The following is a 12766-nucleotide window of genomic DNA, read 5'->3' on the forward strand; positions in this document are numbered from 1 at the left end:
TAAAAATGAAAACAGAGCAGCTACTCCGAGACTAGCACAGTTCAGCCTTGAGCTTGAGTCTGCGAGGAAGGAAATACTGACACGCTGTGGGCAGTGTGTCTGCACTTCCAGATAGATACACTTTACTTTTTTAAGTGCGCGTCGCTGAGCAGGAAATCGTTCTTCTTCTTAATCGGGAAAAAAAAACTAAACGCTTCTGATCTCCCAAGAATCAAGAGCTCCCCTTCTGCTGCATAATTGTCATCATCCCCGAAGGCCGGCGCAGTGACAGAAACACAAACCACGCAGGTCCCGCTGGAATGGCAGCTTACAAAGGCTGGTTTTGTGGTTTGGAAAGCCTCTCCAGGAACACACTGTTATTGTTTGAAAAATGAAAAAGATCTGAATCTGAAACCCCTAGGTACCCCTGCGGTCTGCGCTGAAGAATATCCCTCAGGCCACACTCCCTGCATTTCAGGACCCTGGGCACGCAGGGCAACACTGGCTTTGTACTGAACAGGTCCGTTTCCTGTTCTTGTTCAACATTCGGTGGTGAAACAGTGTAACTGTAGAACACATCAGCAGGAAACCGCAGACTGCTGCTGTACGTGGTGTGGGTGACACAGTAGGGGGCGCTCCTCCCTCTGAAATGTTATGTCCATATCAATGCCCCAGTATGGCGACCAGCAACACTGTGCTGTAGAGTAAGGGCCAAACAATCTGAGGTCCTGACTGCTTGGTCAGGAACTCAGATCCCAGGACACTGTAGTGGGAGTAGGGGTGTTCACTCCAGTGCCTGGATTAAATTCCACTCTGGGCTTCAATCATCTGCCCTCCCTAAAGATCCCCCTGTTTTGACTGGTGAATTAATTTCTCACTCCTTCACCCAGATGGTGCAGCTGGTGCAGAATGGCTGCTGTCTGTCACCCAGGTGGATACCCACGGGGGTAACAAGACGTTTCTCCTGTTCTAGGTTTTAAATTGGCTTCCAAGCAAATTAGTTATATTTCTTAGGACTTTAGTTGTGTCCTCTAAATGAGGAAACTGTGTCCTCTGGTTCATGCTTCAAAGTTCACACTGAAGAAAGTTGACTTTGCCAAAACTTTGGAGGATTTTGAATGTTCTCTGTTCAAGACTTTCTGTTTCTGTTCCTCCGGCCTGTCAGCGGAAGACAGCCCCTTCAGAACACAGCTAATTTCACACGGCACAGTGGAGCCGACGATGCTGGATCTGGATCTGGATCTGGATCTGGATCTGGATCTGGACGTCTGTTTTGACCCCGGAACAGGAACTTGTCCTCCACCTGGCTTTTCCAAGCAAGTTCCCTATGAAACAGTCACAAGGATTGTCCATCCATCCATCATCTGACCCCTTCCTCCAATCCAGGGTCACAGGGGAGTCTATAACAGGGCAGACACAGACACAAACACAGACACACACACTCACACCAGGGCCAATTTTCCCAGAAGCCTAGTAACCTGCCAGTATGTTCTCGGCCCATGGGAGGAACCTGGAGCACCCGGAAAAACCCACGTGAACACGAGGAGAACATACAAACAGAACCCCAGCTCTGGCATTGACCCCTGGGCCCCAGCTCTGCCTGACCGCTGCGTCACCAGGGGACCTCACACACACAACAAGGTGCTGCAAACATAGAGATGTGGACATTTGTCCTACAGCAGAGGTGGAAATAAGTCCTGAAGACACGAGCCATGCTGATTTCTGGGACCTGTCAAAAAATGCCCGTCTCGTGTTTGCAACATATTTTATGTGCTTTTCTATTTTATGGGGAGGTGGCTGTACATTAACAACTGAGAGCAAAACATAAGTGAGCAGCTACCTCAAATGTATACTTATTGAAATGCAGCAGAAAGTGCCGTTGTCATTCTTCATCATCAGTCGGAAAGTCCTGTTTTCCTGCCATTACTGCGGAAGGATTTCTGAGACTCGTTAATGCCCAAGATTAGCAAGATTCCTCATCAGGATTCCGGCGGGAGAGTTAGCATCCGATGAGCCGAGGCCCCGTTCCTCATAAAACACTACTTCCAAAGACGGATTTCCCCCGGATGGCTTGTGTGTTGGGGCGCACCAGCCTGCATGGCATTGGTCTGCGCCCCTCTTCTCTGTGGGTGGTTCCATCGGCAATGCGCACTGATGAGACAAATATAAACCATTGTTGTTTTTTTAACCTTCTGTCTAACTCAGACCTCTTTCACTGGCCCAGCAACACACTACTCACCAGCCTGTGGTCTGCAGATCACTCATAAAGGAAAAGGGACTCGACGCTGACGCCTCCGGCTTCCAGCTAACCAGCACTCCACATGCATCATCAGACCCGTACGGTACAGGACAGCTCCTCGACACTCGGGCTAACTTGCCCACAGCTGAAGGGTCGTGGGGTCAGCAGGTCACAGCAGGAGGGAGAGCACAAATCACTCGGCCGCCCTGCTTCCTGTCTCCACGCCCGGCTCTGTCTCGCGTCTCTCCACCGCCTGTCTGCCACACTCACAGGCTCCAGTCCAGCCTGACCAGCGGGCTCCAGTGGCATGACCAGTGGATTACAGTGTTGCCTGAGCAATAACAACCATCAGGAAACACACGTTTGCAGCAGTAACGTTTGGTGTTTGAGAGTGTCAGTCCCTGTTCCTCAGGCTGCGCTACTGAGTTTCCTCCCCCTGTAGGATTGGAAGCCATTCTGATTCCAGCAGGTGTGGGCATTCTAATACAACAATAATAATTCCTTACAATCTCTGTTTCTTCTTCTTTCTAATGTCAGTCCTCTCTGGACAGCCAGGTCTGCCAGGGCACTGGGTTGAGTTACATTTTCAAACTGCCAGAGCCAGATATTTGAAAGGGGAGTTTATACTGAACCAGCACTCTCAATCACTCTCAATCTCTCCCACTCTCACTGTCTCCCCATCACTCTCAATCTGTCCCACTCTCACTGTCTCCCCATCACTCTCAATCTGTCTCACTCTCACTGTCTCCCCATCACTCTCAATCTGTCTCACTCTCACTGTCTCCCCATCACTCTCAATCTCTCCTACTCTCACTGTCTCCCCATCACTCTCAATCTGTCTCACTCTCACTGTCTCCCCATCACTCTCAATCTCTCCCACTCTCACTGTCTCCCCATCACTCTCAATCTCTCCCACTCTCACTGTCTCCCCATCACTCTCAATCTGTCTCACTCTCACTGTCTCCCCATCACTCTCAATCTCTCCTACTCTCACTGTCTCCCCATCACTCTCAATCTGTCTCACTCTCACTGTCTCCCCATCACTCTCAATCTCTCCTACTCTCACTGTCTCCCCATCACTCTCAATCTGTCTCACTCTCACTGTCTCCCCATCACTCTCAATCTCTCCTACTCTCACTGTCTCCCCATCACTCTCAATCTGTCTCACTCTCACTGTCTCCCCATCACTCTCAATCTGTCTCACTCTCACTGTCTCCCCATCACTCTCAATCTCTCCTACTCTCACTGTCTCCCCATCACTCTCAATCTGTCTCACTTTCACTGTCTCCCTTGTCACTCTTAATCCGTCTCACTCTCAATCTGTCTCCCATTCACTCTCAATTTGTCTCACTCTCAATCTGTCTCACTCTCACTGTCTCCTCATCACTCTCAATCTCTCACTCTCTCAGTCTAGACTGTATCGCTCTCAGTCTATCTCACTCTCTCACTGTCTGGTCTGTATCACTCTCAATCTGTCTCACTTTCTCGCTGTCTAGTCTGTATCACTCTCAGTCTGTCTCACTCTCTCACTGTCTGGTCTGTATCATTCTCAATCTGTCTCACTCTCTCGCTGTCTAGTCTGTATCACTCTCAGTCTGTCTCACTCTCACTTTCTGGTCTGTATCACTCTCAATGTCTCACTCTCTTGCTCTCTAGTCTGTCTCACTCTCAGTCTGTCTCACTCTCTCACTGTCTAGTCTGTATCACTCTCAATCTGTCTCACTCTCTTGCTGTCTAGTCTGTCTCACTCTCTCACTGTCTGGTCTGTATCACTCTCTGACCACCTCCCCTGTCACTCTCCATCTGCCTGCCTCACTCAAGCCTCTCTCTCTCTCTCACACACACACACACACACGATGTGGTTATTAAGGAAGAAGACAAACACTCTCTGAATTAAACGGAGTCAAGTAAAAACATAGCCTCCAGCTGTGATGTTAAAAGGATTACATTTCCCAAAATGATGAAAATTGCACATAATTACAAAAAGATAAAGTAAGCAAGGCCCTGAGCCTCTCTCACACTCACACACTGGGGCGAGGGCAACAGGGCAGGAAGGAGGGGGGGTGTGTGGGAGGAAGAGGAGGGGAGAGAGGTGGAAGGAGAGACAGGGTCTGGTGAATTGGGGCGCGAACGAGGGAACAGGGCTAGAGGGGGAGAGAGGGGCGGGCTGACAGGAGGGAGGGAGGGAAATGGGTAGAGAGCAGGCGGGAGGAGGAGCAGAGGGCAGAGGGGTTGATCCGACTCGCAATCTCCAATTTCGTTGCCTGTCCGGCTGTGTGTGTGTGTGTGTGCATGCGCGAGGGCTCTATAAATCCCTGCTACTCCAAAACACCCTATAGAGACGCCCAATACACAACCCTATAGAAAGCCCTGCTACTCCAAAATACCCTATAAAGATGCCCTCTACACAAATCCTATAGAAATCCATGATACTCCACACAAATCCTATAGGAATCCATGATACTCCACACATGTCCTATGGGAATCCATGCTATTCCACACAAATCCCATAGAATTATAAAGGACAAGCTGTAATTACAGTACTTACACAAATGACAGTGGGAGCTAAACCGACTGTGTGCTACCTGCCACTGCACACAAGTCATATAGAGATGCCCTGTACATGAACCCTGTAGGGAGTCTGAACACTGGACACCAGGAGTGGCCAATCCTGGAGGCTAGATTTCAGGATATACCAGACGAGTCACTGAAGGGATCCTCAGTTGCTTAATCAGTCTATGTGCTGCAGATGACTTTGATCATTAAGGCTTAGCTGGAGCATTGGCATGCAGTCCTGGGGAATTAGGTGCAGTGCTGACCTCCTCTGCTGTATATGAACCCTACAGGTGGCCTGACACTGTACACAAGCTGTCCATACACTGTGGCACAGGAGACCTTCACCATGTTCCAGACATCAGCAAAATCAGTAAGGATGAAGATGAGACAGTGAAACACGAACAATGACAACTCAAAACTAAAATACCCGGGATTGTGCTGTAATGATTTTCACAGGTAAGTTTGACAAAGGAGGTATCTCAAGCTGTGTGGCTTGTGCTAAGTCCTCTTTTCTGTCCACATTTGTGTCTAGAGTTCTCTTACAGGAATGGAGCCTATTCCAGTTTCTGTACCATGAGGCGGGCTACTGAGAATATGAAGGCATTTCTTTAAACAAAGGGTGGTGAGGATCTGGAACAAGTTACCCAGTGACATTGTTCATTGCTGGAACACCTACACTGGCTTCTTTCAAGAAACGGCTCGATCCTTGGATCCATTCATTACTGGAAACCCCAGCGGGGTCTGTGGGCCGAATTAGCACATGTAACCTTTCCTACGTGTGTCTGAGAACACTCATGAGCACCCCTCCCAGGGCGTGGGGTCACCCCCAACAATGGTGGAGTTCATTTCTGCAGCCATGTCCGCCTGCGGACCACAGACACACGGTTCCGATTACGGGTCCCGGGCCCCTGACCACTGTTCTGCGGCGGCCCGTCTCCATACAAGGTGTCCGATTGTGTTTCTCCTGGAGGTCCCGGTGCCTGGTGGTCCTGCTCTCCTCCCCCCAACGATATTTAAAGAATGCTCGGTGCTGCTCGGTGGAGCGCTGGGACAAATCAGATTTCACGCTGGAGGTACTCGGATGGTCGACCTTTTCCCCGGTACGCTGTTACAAAACTGGGTCCCGAGCCAGGATCAAATCAGCTCTAATCCAAAACTTTTCCAAAACACAAATCTGTCTTCAATTTCCCTGTGAGCAGTCTTCCGGAACATGGGAACAGTTCAGAGAAAGAGCCCTCCGGCCCAGCGGCGCTCAGCTCCTCTCCCTCTCGCTCCGGGAGGGAGTCTCCCACACTGCGCTTACCTCTTCCTCGGCTCCGTGCCACTCCTCTCCCTCGCTGGACCTCACTGTGCCTTGTGCGGCTGCCGCCAGCTCTGTCCCCCTCTGTCCCCCTCCTGGAAGACTCCAGCAGCTTGTAGTCACCCAGTGCAGCTTTCACGGCTTCGGTGCTGGGGATATGTTCCCAACTCCTGCTGCGTGGCAGTTTGATCCGATCCGGGCTTTACGGTGAGCTGCAGGCGCTTGTACAGTATATATAGTATATCGGCACCAGCTGCTGGATACTGTATTTCACACTTGGCAGCTCATTTGGCATGCAAATTAAACCTGCTCAGGTCTACCGCACGTGTGTTTTAAAACGACACGTTATATATTTCCTTTTCTGGCTCAGCGCCGCGGTCTGTGCCACAGCAGAGACTAAAATCTGGAACAGAGCGGGTTCGAGAGACATTGGGAGCTCGACGGCCTTGCACCAGAGCCTGCAGCTCCCCGTTGTGATTCCAGAACTCTGGTCTCCCTCAGACCAGGAACAAAGAAAGAATATGTTCGTTCACTTTTTCCTGGACTGAAGTTCCAGTCATTATTATGTTTTGAATTTTACTTAATACATGCCTGTCACTAATTATGGTACATTTATCTTAATTAACAGAGTCATCACAACATAAGTGTTGCTAAGGCAGAGCTCTTTAGGCCCAGAACTCGTGAAGTGTCTGTCCAGCAGGGAAAGAGACGTACCTCCCCAACACCGCCAGCAACGGCAACACAACACCAGGCATAAAGCAGAGCTGCCACTAACACAGCACTATCAGGTGTCACTTGGCCTAGCCCTGCCTGAAGACACTTGGCAGAGTGTCACGTTTATAAGTTTTCTTGGGTAGAAATGGTTCATCGTTTTTTTTAGCATCCTGCCTTTTTATTCAAAAAATAAATGAAAAGGGGGTAACCAGACACCAAAACGTGTTGGTTTACTAAGTGCCGACAAGCTGAAATGCATTTCCAGAGGTGAAAGACTGACCTCTCACATTCCTCTGGGCAGCAGCAGCCTGTCTCACTGCCTGCAGGAATGCACGGTGTCAGCTGCCGGGAGGGCACCAGGGGGAAGAGAAGGAAATCGGACATTTTTAACGAGGTTAAGACCTGTTGCGCACAACATCTGAAACTCTGACCAGGACGAGGACACAAATGCGAAAAGGCAAGGAAACCAGCGAGGCGAGAGGCGGTTTGTTCCGAACGCCAACTCCTTCGGACCGCCGGGCTCCGCGTTCCCTTCCAGCCTGATCAACCCGCACGTCTCGGCGACCTGCAAGGGATTCCCTTCGGTTCGGACTTTTCCTTCGTCTCCGGAAAATCGCTTTTCTGTGATTTCCCCTGCTGCTCGCCCCTGTTTTTCAGAAACACACGTGCTGAGCAGAACTTTGTTGCACAACGCGCTGAGCTCATACTTTTCTTACGACGCCTTGGAGAGTGCGAAGGGAACGTGTGTGCGTGCGTGGAGACTCTAGGAGCTCAGAAAATTCTTCAATAACAGGGGCGACACAGGTCAGCGTTGCTGCCACACAGCGGCGGGGCTCGGGGTTAGCGCCCTCCACCGTTGTCTGGGTGGAGCTTGCATGTTCTCCCTGCGTTGGTGTGGGTCTCCTCCGGGTGCTCCAGTTTCCTCCCACAGTCCCGAGACATACTGGGAGGGTAATTGGCTTCTGGGAAAACTGGCCCTGGCGCCAGTGTGCGTGTTCCCTGCAGCGGACTGGCGTCCTGTCCAGGGTGTACCCTGCCTTGAGCCTGCTGCAGCTCCCCAGTGGTTAGAGAGTTAGGCCGGATTGAATCATCTTGTATAAGACAATCGTAAAGGCACATATACATCCCCTTCTAGCCTGTGGAACAGACACTGAGGCTTGCTGCCGTTCCGCATCTTTGATCGGGCCGATTCTGAAACACCGGAACCATCTGCAGCACCTGGTCTTGTGAAGCGATTAAGGCTCGGTTCGGCAATGAATTTACTGGAAAGCTCCAAGTCCTGCAATAGACCTGCCAAGGATAACTGCAGTACCCCTGTTCTAAAATATATATCCCCCCCCAAAAAAATGTTTGAGCGAAGAAAATATCAGTTACCTTTCTCCACACAGTTACCGTACCCCGAACTAAATTACTTTCAGGAATTATTTGAGCTGTTCTGCAGCACTGGGCCCCTGAGAGTCCTCCCTCCCCCATATCAGAGCCCCGATGTGCCCACGGCACAATCGAGATCTCGCACCAGTTAGCCTGTATGCCCCCTGAGGGTCCGAAACCGCAAGACAGGGCCCAGACTCGCAGCGGCTCGCGGATCTCCGGGCCCCGCGGCAGGAAGCAGAACTTTCACCCGCGAGACCCCCGTCTCGGCATAATCGCAAATTACTCCGCTTTCTGCTCGTTAATATTCCTAGTCATCTCGTGCAGCCCCCTGTGGTTTAAACTGCATTATATCAGCCCGCAACTATTGCTTCAGGAAATATTAACGAATGCAAGAAAAAAAAGCCCAATAATTTCTTCTAAATGGTGATAGTCTCCTAGTCCACTTTAAACGAAACGCCCGTGTCGCTCGGGACATCGTGCTAGGATGTGAAGTCTGCCGTCTGACATAAAACACACTTGGAGAAAATATCCAGGCTCATTGAAAGACGTTTTAAATATATTTCCTTCTGTCCGCAGGGATGCGTCTGCTTGCCGTTAGCGGTTGATGGATTTGATTAAGCTGTTCAGAAGGAGGCTGTGCCGGTGTTCCAGACTGAATTACAGCACGTCTAACGAGATCTACTTAACAAGTTTTCACTGTCACGTACAATTTAAAACGGCAGGCTGCTAAAGTACTTGTTTTGACTTTTTGAAACTCTGCAATATTGAGCAGAAAAATAATCCCGCTCCCGTGTGAGCTACAGCACGGAACAAACGCTGTCGGGTTCCCACGGCCGCACACCGGAATATCATTTCCCGGGTGATTTAGCGGTTTTCCTCCACGCCGCGCTGCGCCTGTCCTCACCTCAGCCCGGACCCCCGGAGCGCCGCGCTCAGGCCGGAAGTGGTCAGGTCCCGGGAGACGCGTCGTAACGTCAGTAAAGTCCCAGTCCTTCGCAATGGCTTCAGTAGAGCGCGTCAATCTCCAGATCACCACGTCTGCCTGTTTGTGCCGTGATTTGTCCGGCCCTGGGAAGCCGAGGGGCGGCCCGGTGGTGCCGTGGTGGGCATTGCTGTCTTGCTGAGTTGGGACCCGGCTGTCTGTGTGGAGTTTGCATGTTCTTCCCTGCGCTCATGTGGGTTGACCCCTGCTTGCTCTGGCTTTGTCCCACACTCCAGAAAAAAACATGCTGGGGGGGGGGGTTAATTGGCTTCTGCAAAAAAATTGGCTCAGGCGTGAGTCTGTGCCTGTCTGTGTTTGCGTCTGTCTGCCCTGTGATGGACTGGTGTCCTGTCCGGGGTGTATCCTACCTTGTGCCTGTTATTTGCTGGGAAGACTGCCTTCCCTGTTCTGGAAAAAGTGGTTAGAAGATGGATAGAAATCACATTTGTGGGTACAGAGATCACCAGCTTCAACACTCTGGGCACAGAGCACTCTCCACCAGTCTCCACACTCTGGGCACAGAGCACTCTCCACCAGTCTCCGCACTCTGGGCACAGAGCACTCTCCGCCAGTCTCCGCACTCTGGGCACAGAGCACTCTCCTCCAGTCTCCGCACTCTGGGCACAGAGCACTCTCCGCCAGTCTCCGCACTCTGGGCACAGAGCACTCTCCGCCAGTCTCCGCACTCTGGGCACAGAGCACTCTCCACCGGTCTCCGCACTCTGGGCACAGAGCACTCTCCACCAGTCTCCGCACTCTGGGCACAGAGCACTCGCCACCGGTCTCCGCACTCTGGGCACAGAGCACTCGCCACCAGTGTCCGCACTCTGGGCACAGAGCACTCGCCACCAGTCTCCGCACTCTGGGCACAGAGCACTCGCCACCAGTCTCCGCACTCTGGGCACAGAGCACTCTCCGCTAGTCTCCGCACTCTGGGCACAGAGCACTCTCCGCCAGTCTCCGCACTCTGGGCACAGAGCACCTTCCGCCAGTCTCCGCACTCTGGGCACAGAGCACTCTCCACCAGTCTACGCACTCTGGGCACAGAGCACTCTCCGCCAGTCTCCGCACTCTGGGCACAGAGCACTCTCCGCCAGTCTCCGCACTCTGGGCACAGAGCACTCTCCGCCAGTCTCCGCACTCTGGGCACAGAGCACTCTCCGCCAGTCTCCGCACTCTGGGCACAGAGCACTCTCCACCGGTCTCCGCACTCTGGGCACAGAGCACTCGCCACCAGTGTCCGCACTCTGGGCACAGAGCACTCTCCACCAGTCTCCGCACTCTGGGCACAGAGCACTCGCCACCGGTCTCCGCACTCTGGGCACAGAGCACTCGCCACCAGTGTCCGCACTCTGGGCACAGAGCACTCGCCACCAGTCTCCGCACTCTGGGCACAGAGCACTCTCCGCTAGTCTCCGCACTCTGGGCACAGAGCACTCTCCGCCAGTCTCCACACTCTTGGCACAGAGCACTCGCCACCAGTCTCCACCAGACAAACATTCTTCCTTAAATGACCGGTTCTAATCCCAGAATTCCCACACCTGCACAAACAGCCCCCAGTCCTACAGGGGGAAGACACTCAGAGCTGCAGCCCAGTGTGTGATCTCCTGTCGCAGCCTGAGGGACAGAGAGTGAGTCTAATAAGAACAACAACAACAATAATCAGTCTGAGTCTGAAAGACAGGACAGAAGAAGCCAGCGAGGGAGAGAGACAACGAGAGGACAGAGAAATGAGCACCAGACCTAAGAGCGAAGAGAAACAATCCACAAAGATGATAAGCAAACACCCAGCCGTCAGCAGTGTTTAAATCTCACCCAGGCAGAGCCGACACAGACACCCAGCGACCTCAGTTTGATCTCGGGGCAGCTGTTTTAATCCTCTCTCACGCGAAAGCAGCAGAATGTGATCGGAATCAGCAGAGCAGTTAAGCAGGGTGAGGGGGCCAATTCCCAGTGTGGCCTGGGAGCTGCCTGTCACTATGGGATCGGAGATGGAACGGATCCCAGTTCCCACGCTGCGGGACGCTCCAGCCCGGATCCCGGGCAGCGGGGGTGTCCAGGCCTGGTCCGGCGGAGAGCCGGGGTCGCCCTCCCGAAGCACCAGAGTGAGAGGGGCCCGCCCTCTCCGCCAGCTGCTCTGATCACGCCCCGCGCAGTGCACTCAGCTCATCTCTCGGTGAGCTGTCTTGTGAAGGTATCCAACGCCCTGTGAAAGTGTGCCAGTGTTTCATATTGTCCCTGCACACGCGGCTTCAGGTGGTTTCCCCTCCAGCCTGGAGGAATGATCCACATTCTCTTCCCCATCACCCGGGAGCCTATTACAATTAATTGCTTCCGTGTGGCATGCAATCACCCCCAAGTTTCCAAAGCCTTTTCCAGAACTTTTCCAGAACTCGGATGTAAAACGAGGGACCTGCTGGATTTTGCAGGTGTGTTTTTAACAGGGCTCAGTGCACAGACACATCCTGCTTTAAACTCACGAGGCCAACCCGAGATGGAAAACCACTTGAGAGAGTGAAGTTATGTCGCCCCCCAGTGGTAGTTTTGCAGAACTGATCAGGCTAGGAGGTGGTGATGCTGCTACACACAGTGGTTATTGTGTAGGTATTGACTTTGTGAGTCGTAAGGCACAAAGCACCAGGCTACATACCTGCCATACGAATGGAGCAGGCAGTCTGGAAGGGAGAGAATGATCAATTATTTCAGCTTCCTGAACCTGTGCCCTTCAGTAGACTTGCCCAGACACTGGACACTGACCGGTCCGCACACGTCTCAGCCCCGCTGGTCAGCACTGGACACTGACCGGTCCCCACACGTCTCAGCCCTGCTGGTCAGCACTGGACACTGACCGGGCCACACACATCACAGCCCCGCTGGTCAGCACTGGACACTGACCGGTCCGCACACGTCTCAGCCCCGCCGGTCAGCACTGGACACTGACTGGGCCACATACATCACAGCCCTGCTGGTCAGCACTGGACACTGACTGGTCCGCACACGTCTCAGCTCTGCCGGTCAGCACTGGACACTGACTGGGCCACATACCTCACAGCCCCATCGGTCAGCGCTGGACACTGACTGGTCCGCACACGTCTCAGCCCCGCCGGTCAGCACTGGACACTTACCAGTCGGCACACATCACAGCCCCATCGGTCAGCGCTGGACACTGACCAGTCCACACACATCACAGCCCCATCGGTCAGCACTGGACACTGACTGGGCCACACACGTCACAGCCCCGCCGGTCAGCACTGGACACTGACCGGGCCACACACGTCTCAGCCCCGCCGGTCAGCACTGGACACTGACCGGTCCGCACACGTCTCAGCTCTGCCGGTCAGCACTGGACACTTACCAGTCGGCACACATCACAGCCCCATCGGTCAGCGCTGGACACTGACCAGTCCACACACATCACAGCCCCATCGGTCAGCACTGGACACTGACTGGGCCACACACGTCACAGCCCCGCCGGTCAGCACTGGACACTGACCGGGTCACACACGTCACAACCTCGCCGGTCAGCACTGGACACTGACCGGGCCACACACATCACAGTCCCGCGGGTCAGCACTGGACATTGACCGGTCAGCACACATTACAGCCCCACAGGTCAGCACTG

This window comes from Lepisosteus platostomus, chromosome 3 (assembly GCF_059453375.1).
Source record: "Lepisosteus platostomus isolate fLepPlt1 chromosome 3, fLepPlt1.hap1, whole genome shotgun sequence".
NCBI lineage: Eukaryota > Metazoa > Chordata > Actinopteri > Semionotiformes > Lepisosteidae > Lepisosteus > Lepisosteus platostomus.